We start from the raw sequence: 9,265 nt of genomic DNA, 5'->3' as shown, positions 1-9,265 counted from the left end.
CCCAAAGAAACATAGGTCCCATGGTTTCCCTTATTTGCAATAACTAGTATATGTCCGAATCAAGCAGAAAAAACCAGATAAGTTGATGTTAGGTGAAATGAACCCTAAGATCAGGACTCAAATGTTTTTTTTCTTCTTTCATGCAATTTTTCTAACATGTTTATAAGATGATTTCTATGTTGCTTTGTATGTCCCTCCCCCATGGTATAATCCCTGCTTTCACTGTATTTGATGTTGGTATAATTTGTGGACGGCAAGGGTAAAAACAAATCGTTTAACTAGGGATACAGGTGGACCCATTGCAACAATGAGATGTACAACTCGTTATGTTGAAAAACGAATTTTACAACTTTGGTGTGTGGGGGAGGATCGGGTAGGGGAGGTGGGGGAAGTATAGGAAGGGATGGGAAGGGGAAAGAAAGAAGAAGCAACAATGCTTGATAGGAAATATACTAATGTACTCGTTATCTTGCCCATGTAATTGTAACTCCTCTGTAAGGTATTTTCACAATAAAAAAATAAAGATCTGTTAAACAACATTATTCCATAATTATCACTACTGTACACATAATACAGGCTAATATGGTAAATTTTATGGTATATATTTTTTATTACTGATTTTTTATTGTGAAATACTGTACAGCGGGTATTTTTATGACCTTCATTTGTTTGGGCTTTACAAATACTAATACAAAATGTGTTCAACTGGCAGAAGACCATGAGCTAAAGAGAAAGGAATTGAAAACAAAATGTTTACCAACTTTATCTATTCTAATGTTACAATGTCAGGTATTGAGACCTAATTGGCTTTTTGTGCCCAACCATGATGAACATAACTCAGTCTTCTTTGAGGTTTAGTTTCTTAGTAGCAGCTTTTGGTTGTAGTTTCTTGTTTTGACATATAAAATCACTTCTCCTAACTTCTATCATCCATTCTGCCCAAGATTTCATTTCATTCTCATAATGAATTTTATTGTCTTCAGAAAGTTGATAATACACCTGCTTTTTCATTTAATGTGTTCAGTTTTTCCTTAGATGATGAATCTATGGTTTCTGGAAAATTTTCAGCTATAAAAATGTTGTAAGCTGAATGAGGTTTTTTTTTCCCAAGAGGTGTTAACTCCCTCTTTTTATTAATACTTTTCTTTTCAAACGTCTTTGTATGATTTCTTTTTCCAAAGACAAAAGCTGACTTGGAGTAAGCTATCCTTGAATTGTTTATTTTTTTTGTATGTTATCCAGTCTGTCTTTTAAGCATCTTCATATATTTTTTCTTTGATTAGGGAAGTCCCCTCCATACCTCTGCAATTTGTCTAATTAGTTCTTAACTTTTTACATCTGGGTTCTGAGCTATAAATACTGGTAGCTGTTCTTTATACAATCGAAGGTAGGAAGTCATGGGTTTCTTTGGATAACTACTCAAGTTGGATGAAAACTATTTTGGAAAATACACAAAACTTAAAGGTGAATACAGGCGACTCCCACAGCCAGTGCACAGCTCCGCTCCAGATCTTCCCAGTGCGCTCAGCGCGCCCCACAGGCCCTTGGAAAGCAATATCATGCCACCTAACCAGACAGCAGCCAGGACCCAATCTCGCAGAACCTCCCATTCACAACCGTGGAACCCCCCCCACCCGAACATGCCTGCGGATGCCCAGGGTTTGTTAGCATGCCCGCCACTCAAGAGGCACTATTGTAATTATATTTTATGGCTTATTCTTCAGTTTGAATAATAAGAAGAGAAAACAAGTGACTATATTGGGAAAATTGGGGGTTTCAAGTTATAGTAATACAATTAGTCATCAAGAAGTGGTGGTATAGATGTATATATTTAAATAAATGACTCAGGAAATAGCTATTAACGCAGTTTAGCTTGCCATAGCAAAACATCATGGACTGGGTAGTTTAATAACAATAATATACTTTCTCACACTTTAAAGGCTAGAACTGCAGATTTGAATTGCCATTATCTATTTCTCGAGGAGGGCTGTATTTCCCAGGGTGTAAATGGTGGTCTTTCTTGCTATGTCCTTACATCATGAGGAGAGACTGTCTCTTTTTAAGAGGATTCATGTATCCTAAGGCCATAGTTTTATGACTTAGTCTAAATCTATTTCCTAAAGGCTCTATCTTGAAATATAATCAAATTAGTAGTTAGGTTTCATAATTATAGTATCATCCTTACCAGATTTTAAACAAAAGAATTTTGAGAAAACACAGTTCAGTACATAGTATCAAGTAATCTGGAGAGTATATTCACATGAGATAAATGTTATCTGGGTGATGGTTGCTACTGACTGCAAACCTAGCTACTCAGGAGATCTGAGGAACAAGGTTTGAAGCCAGCCTGGGCAGGAAAGTCTGTGAGACTCTTACCTCCAATAAAATACCCACAGAAAGTTGGAAATGGCTCTGTGACTCACATGGTCGAGAGATGGCCTTGAGAACCAAGCGGCTCAGGGACAGCATCCAGGCCCTGAGTTCAAGTCCCAGAAGTGGCAAAAACAGAGATATTTTCTAGGATGTGTTTTGAAAATTTATTTTATGCCACATCTTATTTTCATACTATGGATAACATTTCAAAGGCATAAAGCTTTTAAACTTATTTTTTACTATACTTTTCATCCTCTGCTACAGAGCATAATTTATGAGCTAACATGTCTTTAAAAACTGTTATGCTTATTTGGAATTAAGATATCCAAATTCTAATATAATTAATCTAAGACAGGTCAGGTCTGAGACATACTGAATAAATTATTTTCTACTGTATTTAATTACTTTCATATTCCACACTGATTATAAATACTATTCCATTCATTTATCATTCCCATCATCATTCTCATTATAAGATGTGGTAAGTTATTCTGATTATAAATTTGCTAGTACAATAAATAAATACATTTAAATATACGATGAAGAAAAATGAAACATGGAAAATTTAAATTATTTTCCCAAGATTGTATGGGTAATCAGTGGTGGCATTTGACCCAAGTATACCTTTATTCCAAGTCATAATATTACTCTTTCCACCTTTATGCCAAATGGTCAGCATGGTGCCTATGTAACAGAATATAACCTTTATGTTGGAGCTAGAGGAGCAAGATAGATATTTGTGTTCTTTTTACTAACCTCATTCCCCAAATTACAGAAGTTAACATGCCATTTACCACTTTCTTCTCTTTCCCTAACAGATGCATCTGCTTGAAAAATTGCTGCAAACAACAAAAGGTCACCAAAAAAGAAAGTACATGGAAGAGGTTAAGTATATATATATTAACACAATTGGCTGATATGAAAAGAGACTTCAGTGGGAGAGTTGAGGGAGAAAAAGTGAACAAACTACTTTACAAGGCTTCGCAAAAAAGTTGAATGATACATACAGAAGAGAAATGGCCTAAGTGAGACAGAGTAGAGTACGTAGCTGACTTAAAGAATGAATGACATATGAAACGTGATAGTCAAAATAAATAAAGGAATTAAAGATACAAAACATAGACTTCAAAATGCTGACTTAATACTTTGCCTAACCACAAACCAGTTATTTACTTCTTTCATCAAGAATTTCTACTTCCTGAATACAGTTACAGTTGTGAACCACTTTGCATACCTAAATTCTATTATCAGGTACATATTCATTCCTGGGCTTGTTACACACATATGTGTTCATCTTGAAAAGCTTAGGGTTACTGTGAAAATATGAAGCTTGGGTTTTCCCAGGAGCTGATCTACTATTTTCAATGGAGTTACCACTACTAACTATTATATTAATCCATATGCTATGGATTATTAATATTATTACATATTCATACATTTGTAATCATTTTACAAATTGTCTACATATCAGTGAAGATAAGTCTGCATTTTAGAATCATTTACTTGTGCTTGATGAAGGGATCAGTTCTATGTAAGCATTTGAATAGTGGGATCAGGTAAAAGACACAGTGATATCCCTTGGACATAGAATTAAGTTGAAATATTCTCCTTGGGCATGACTTTATTTTGTGAAAAGCATTCAAAAAGAGTAAAATATACTTTTATCTTTCAAGAAACAGACTGGGACAAGCAGAAAAGGTCAAAAGCTATGTACATATGACCATATATGATGATGCTAAGTGAAATGAACTTCAAGATATGGACACTAAAGGTTTTAGCTTTGTCGCTGCTGTTTTTAATGTATTATGTGATTTTTTTGTTTCTTTTGTATGCTTTTCCCTCATGGTATAACCACTGTTTACACTGTATTTGATTCTGGTGCCCTGCATCTTGTATATATATTTTTCTAATTTGGGGAGGGGAAGGGAAATAACAAAATACTGAAACAGGGATACAGGTTGACCCATTGTAACAATGAGATGTACAAGACACTATGTTGAAAACGAACTTTACAACTTGATTGGGGGGGGAAGGTGGGTAGGGAAGGGATGGTAGGGGAAAAACAAAGGGGGGATAACAATGCTCAATAGGAAATGTACTCATTACCTTACTCTTGTAACTGTAACCCCTCTGTATAGTATCTTTACAATTAAAAATAATAATAAAAAAAAGAAACAGACTGGGACCTTATTGACTTGTATTGTGACCACATCATTTTGAATTACTTTTCCTCTACTTCCTGGAAAATCAGTAAGTAGGAACGACATTTGCTGGTACATCTTGATTATTTAACATTTAACTATTGTTTGCCAGTTTTAGCTGAACTTTGCCCCAATATGTATCAGGGAATTTGTGCTTTAAACTATTATCCTCGTTATATCATGATAGGTAGTCAGATTTTTATCATTGTTCTCTTTCTTGCTTTTAAGACATTGAGATTTCCAGTAAGAAATTGGTTTATGTCCTTAGAAAGGAAAGCATGGCTAAGTGATAATGGAATATGAACATAGTTTGCTAAGTATAAGGATGACATCAACTGTTAAATATCTTTAACTCTTTGACTAGACATTTCAATTTTATAACCAGTTTTCTCAGTGAAGCTATGGATTATGAGGAAGGCTGAAGATTAAGGGACCTGTGAAAAAGAAAAGGAGCAAGAAAGCTAGTGGGAGGATTGGATGGTAGTCTCTTTATAGTGGTTAGTAATTGTACAATGAGAGTTGTGTATAATACACACATCAATACCATTCTGTATGTGTTTATGCTTGTCTGCAAGTTCTAAGGACAGGGAATTTCTTAAATTATCACTCTACCTTATCTAGTAGCATGCCTTACTAAGCAATCTTGTCAATAAAGTGACAAATATGCTCTAGTTTCTGTGGAATAAACTGAAACAAAAGGCAGAAGGAAACATTTTTAAGGAATGCTTTCTTTGAAAGGTATCTTTTGCTGTGTAATTTTTGAATATTTTAATTATCTCGATTGCAAAGTATCTTAAACTATAAAATGACTGATATTTAAAAAAATATGAATCCATACTGACTATATTGCAAGTAAGTATAAAGCTTTTAGTTTTGTCAGAGATTTTAAAAAGGCATGATTTGGGCCCAGTCTAACATCATACTTCCTATTATCCTGCTAAACTGAAACATTTGTCATCCAATCAACACAGTAGGCAATTTCCATTTGTTAACTTTTTCTTCATATTTAACTTGCCACATCAAATATGTTTTTGTCCAATATTCTCTTTGCACCCCACTCCTCCACGCACCTATACCAATGCTATGTCTTTCATTAAGCATTGTTCCAAATCTAAAGGAAAAGCAAATATTTTCTGTTCTAAATTACTAGAGCATTATATTTCTGTTTTACTTACAGACTTCCAAAACCATATGAAGCCACATGGGAACAGGGAGAGACACAGAAAAAAAGTACACATGCAGCTGGCCATTGTGTCATATAAATAGCAAAGCCGAGGTTAGAGATTCACAAACTCTCTATGCTAAAATTTCTAGAATTATGTTGATTTTCAGCTTTGGACATGCATGTTTTTAATAAATTCTCATCACTTGAGATAAATGTTTGTTGCATGTAATCCAAAAGCCCTAATATTGGGCCTTATATTCTTACACTTAACTCATCTACCATAATAGAGGGTAAAGCTCTGTGAAAGGTCATGACTTCTGTAGCACTTCCAGTGTGACTAGTCCTCAGCAAATGCTTGTTGAGAAAATAAAAGGAGAAAATTGGACAGTTCATCTTTAAATCATACTCTCAGGTCATTTTTAGCAAGGCAAGAACTGAACACAGGTAGTTCATAATATTTTACTAAACATTGCTTTTTCAAATGAATGCTTTGCCTGCTTTTCTCTCCACTGTTATAGATTACTTTCTATTAGAGTTCTGCAAACATGTTTATGACATATCTTTGCCAACGGCTAACTTTAGCAGACGCACTATGTATCAAAAATGATGTGTCATATAAGCAAATTAAATTACAGAAAGCCATGCATTCATCCTATTATTTTAGCAAGCATCTTCTTAGTTTAAAGGGTGGTGTACTGCATCCGATTCTTTTCTGAGAGGCTAAAAATGTAAACTGTACTTGAACTGATATCACTGCTGTCTGTTATTTAGGATGGGAAGCACTTTGTCACCCTTATTTTCATATATATCTGGTGTGACTGTATATCCTCAAGGAAATTATTTTTCAAGAATGAATTTGAAGGATTAAAAGGTTCACAGAAGTCACATGAAATACATAACTGTGAAGTATAGTCTCATTTTATGGATATCACCTCCTTACACTTACATAGTGTTTTATGGCTTGGGAAGCACTTGGAAATATATTATCTCGTTTGCTCCTTACAACAAGAGTCTGCGATAGACACGGAAGGCAGCATTGCAGCATTCCATTTTGTATATTAAAAAAACAGAGAACTTAGCTGACTTTATGAAGGTCATAGAGATAATAGGTAGTGAACAGAAAACAGGAAAAGAAGCAATGTCTTTCAACTTCTAATCTGGTATTCTTTTGACATTGACTAGCTTGCTTTCAACTATTCTATTTATAACATTGTTTTCAGATGTCTGGCTATAATCAACTGATGGCTTATAAAACCAATTCATCGTGTCCAGTAGGAAGATGGTATGAAGATTTTCAATGAAAGCTATTGATCAATAGAGGTTGTGGGACAGAAATAGAAGATATCATACAGATTAAGATACAAAATATGCACATGTGAAATTTGCCATGGTGGAAAGCTTTGGTAGAATTAATATATGGTAAAAACAATGAATTACATGAAAGTAAAACAGGATGTTCTCAAGTGTGGATATTGTTAGCAAGGGTGAGAGGTCATATGGAAGTGTTTTAATATGCATATAGGAAAAGAGAACAATGACACCTCGAAGTTGTTTTATGAAAGGGATGGAGGAATAAGGGCAAGTAATACAGGAGGTAGGGTTGATGGAGTACATTGTCTTTATATATGGAAACATCCTAATGGAACTTCCTTCCCTTGTACAACTAATGTACGTTAATGCAAAATCTCAATTAAAAAAGTGAAAAAGAATATATTAAAGAACATAACATTTAGTGAAGGTATGAAATGTCTACTGAAACATGTCTTAGTTTTCTGCATGTTATTATATAGGCTATATTTCTGACCATGAGAAATGATGAGAAACATAAATTGAAAGACATTGACCTACACCATATTGCCTGTTATAATCATTAAGTTACTCAAAAGTCCAAGTTATTAGTTTTAACCTTAACATAATTATGAATAATAAAAATGTATTGTCTGCTACTTACTGAGTTAGACACTAATGAAATGAGGTAATTCCATTGTTTGACCACTTTTAAGAGTTTTTCAATATTTTAAAAATTAGGGCACAATACTGGTTTATCCCTGTTGTTTTGGGAAGAAGTACTAATTGTGCTTTATAAAAATTGTACTATAAAATTTCTAAGAAATGTACTCATTATCTTGCCCATGTAATTGTAACTCCTCTGTATGGTATTCTCACAATAAAAAAAGAAGAAATAAAATAAATTCTGCTGGAGGGGAAGTTAAGGGAATAGACAAATAGAGAATGGGTGGGAAAATACAGTCAGAATATTCAATGTATGTAAAAATGGAATCAGGTAACTTGAGGAATGGGTAGGTTTGACAGATATGAGGCAAATGATGAAGATATGTTGTACTCACAAATTGATATTTACTGTAGAGGACAGACATCCTAGCATTCACTTATGTGATCAACATTCAAAATAAAGGTTATCTATTATTTCTGGAATTTATCAATAGCTTATTTAATTATATGTAATGACCAATGAATAATCAAAATGAATGAACCCACAGATGTTTTCTTAATTATGATGAATGCAATTGCTCTTTGTTATTTGTTGTACAATATCCTTAGTGGAATAAATAAGTCCAGTATTCCACATGTCCACAAGGTTAAGTTGGTTGCTATTGTGTGTAACTGTCCTCTATACAGATGGATCTGAAAAGATGACTACAAGTCTTTCAGGGAATATTATCACTTGTATGATGCTCCTATTACTTTTATTTTTATATTTTCACAACTGTTATTATAGTTACCTATAAGAAGCCTTACAATATTAGCATAATTATTTCTATGTCATGGTCCTTTCAGCTAGGCAATGTGCTGATTAACCAGCAGGTCTATATTAATTTTTGAATCCTTGTTGCTCAATACTTAGGTCAAATAAGATTCAATTTTTGTTAAACAAAGTAAATACTATATTGAATTTACAATGGAAAATATCAAACATATATCAATCAGCTTTGCAGGGTGTCACAATAATTTTTTAGATCTATCACCTATATCTTTTTTAAAAACATTGATTTTATTGACAAGGTGATGTACAGAGGAGTTACAGTTACATATGTAATGTAAGGAGTACATTTCTTGTCAAATATTGTTACTCCCTCGCTCATCTTTCTCCCATTTTCCCTTCTCTCCTGGCCCCCCCATGTTGTAAAGTTCATTTCCCACAAAGTGTCTTGTGAGTATCTGTTGAATTGGTTTACCCTTTGTCCTTTGTCTCACCATTTTGTTATTCCCTTTTGTTTCCCCAAATCAGATAAACATATATACAAGACAAATCTCTTATTCTTTTATCTTTCCTTTTTTCCTGGGGCTTGAATTCTGGGCCTGGGTACTGTCCCTAAACTCCTTTTGCTCAAGGCTAGCACTCTACCACTTGAACCACAGAGCCACTTCCAGGTTTTTTATGATTAATTGGAGTAAATCTCACAGATTTTCCTGCTAGATTGGTATGAGCCACAGGAGCCTGGCTTCTCTTTTTTTTTTGGCTTTTGGAGCTTATATATATATATATATATATATATATATATAT

General features: G+C 33.9%; 1 protein-coding gene and 1 pseudogene across 2 annotated transcripts in view; both read right to left on the bottom strand.

Moving 5' to 3' along the window:
• The window catches only part of Tenm1 (teneurin transmembrane protein 1), a 621,649-nt gene that overhangs the window by 383,698 nt on the left and 228,686 nt on the right, over positions 1-9,265 (bottom strand). The gene's annotated exons all lie outside the window — the stretch shown is intronic.
• Positions 838-1,642, bottom strand: LOC105986907 (annotated as a pseudogene).

The sequence above is a fragment of the Dipodomys ordii genome, unplaced genomic scaffold, assembly GCF_000151885.1.
Source record: "Dipodomys ordii isolate 6190 unplaced genomic scaffold, Dord_2.0 Scaffold38, whole genome shotgun sequence".
Lineage (NCBI taxonomy): Eukaryota > Metazoa > Chordata > Mammalia > Rodentia > Heteromyidae > Dipodomys > Dipodomys ordii.
The sequence above is the reverse complement of the archived record's forward strand: the minus strand, read 5'-3'. Positions and strand labels throughout refer to the sequence as shown.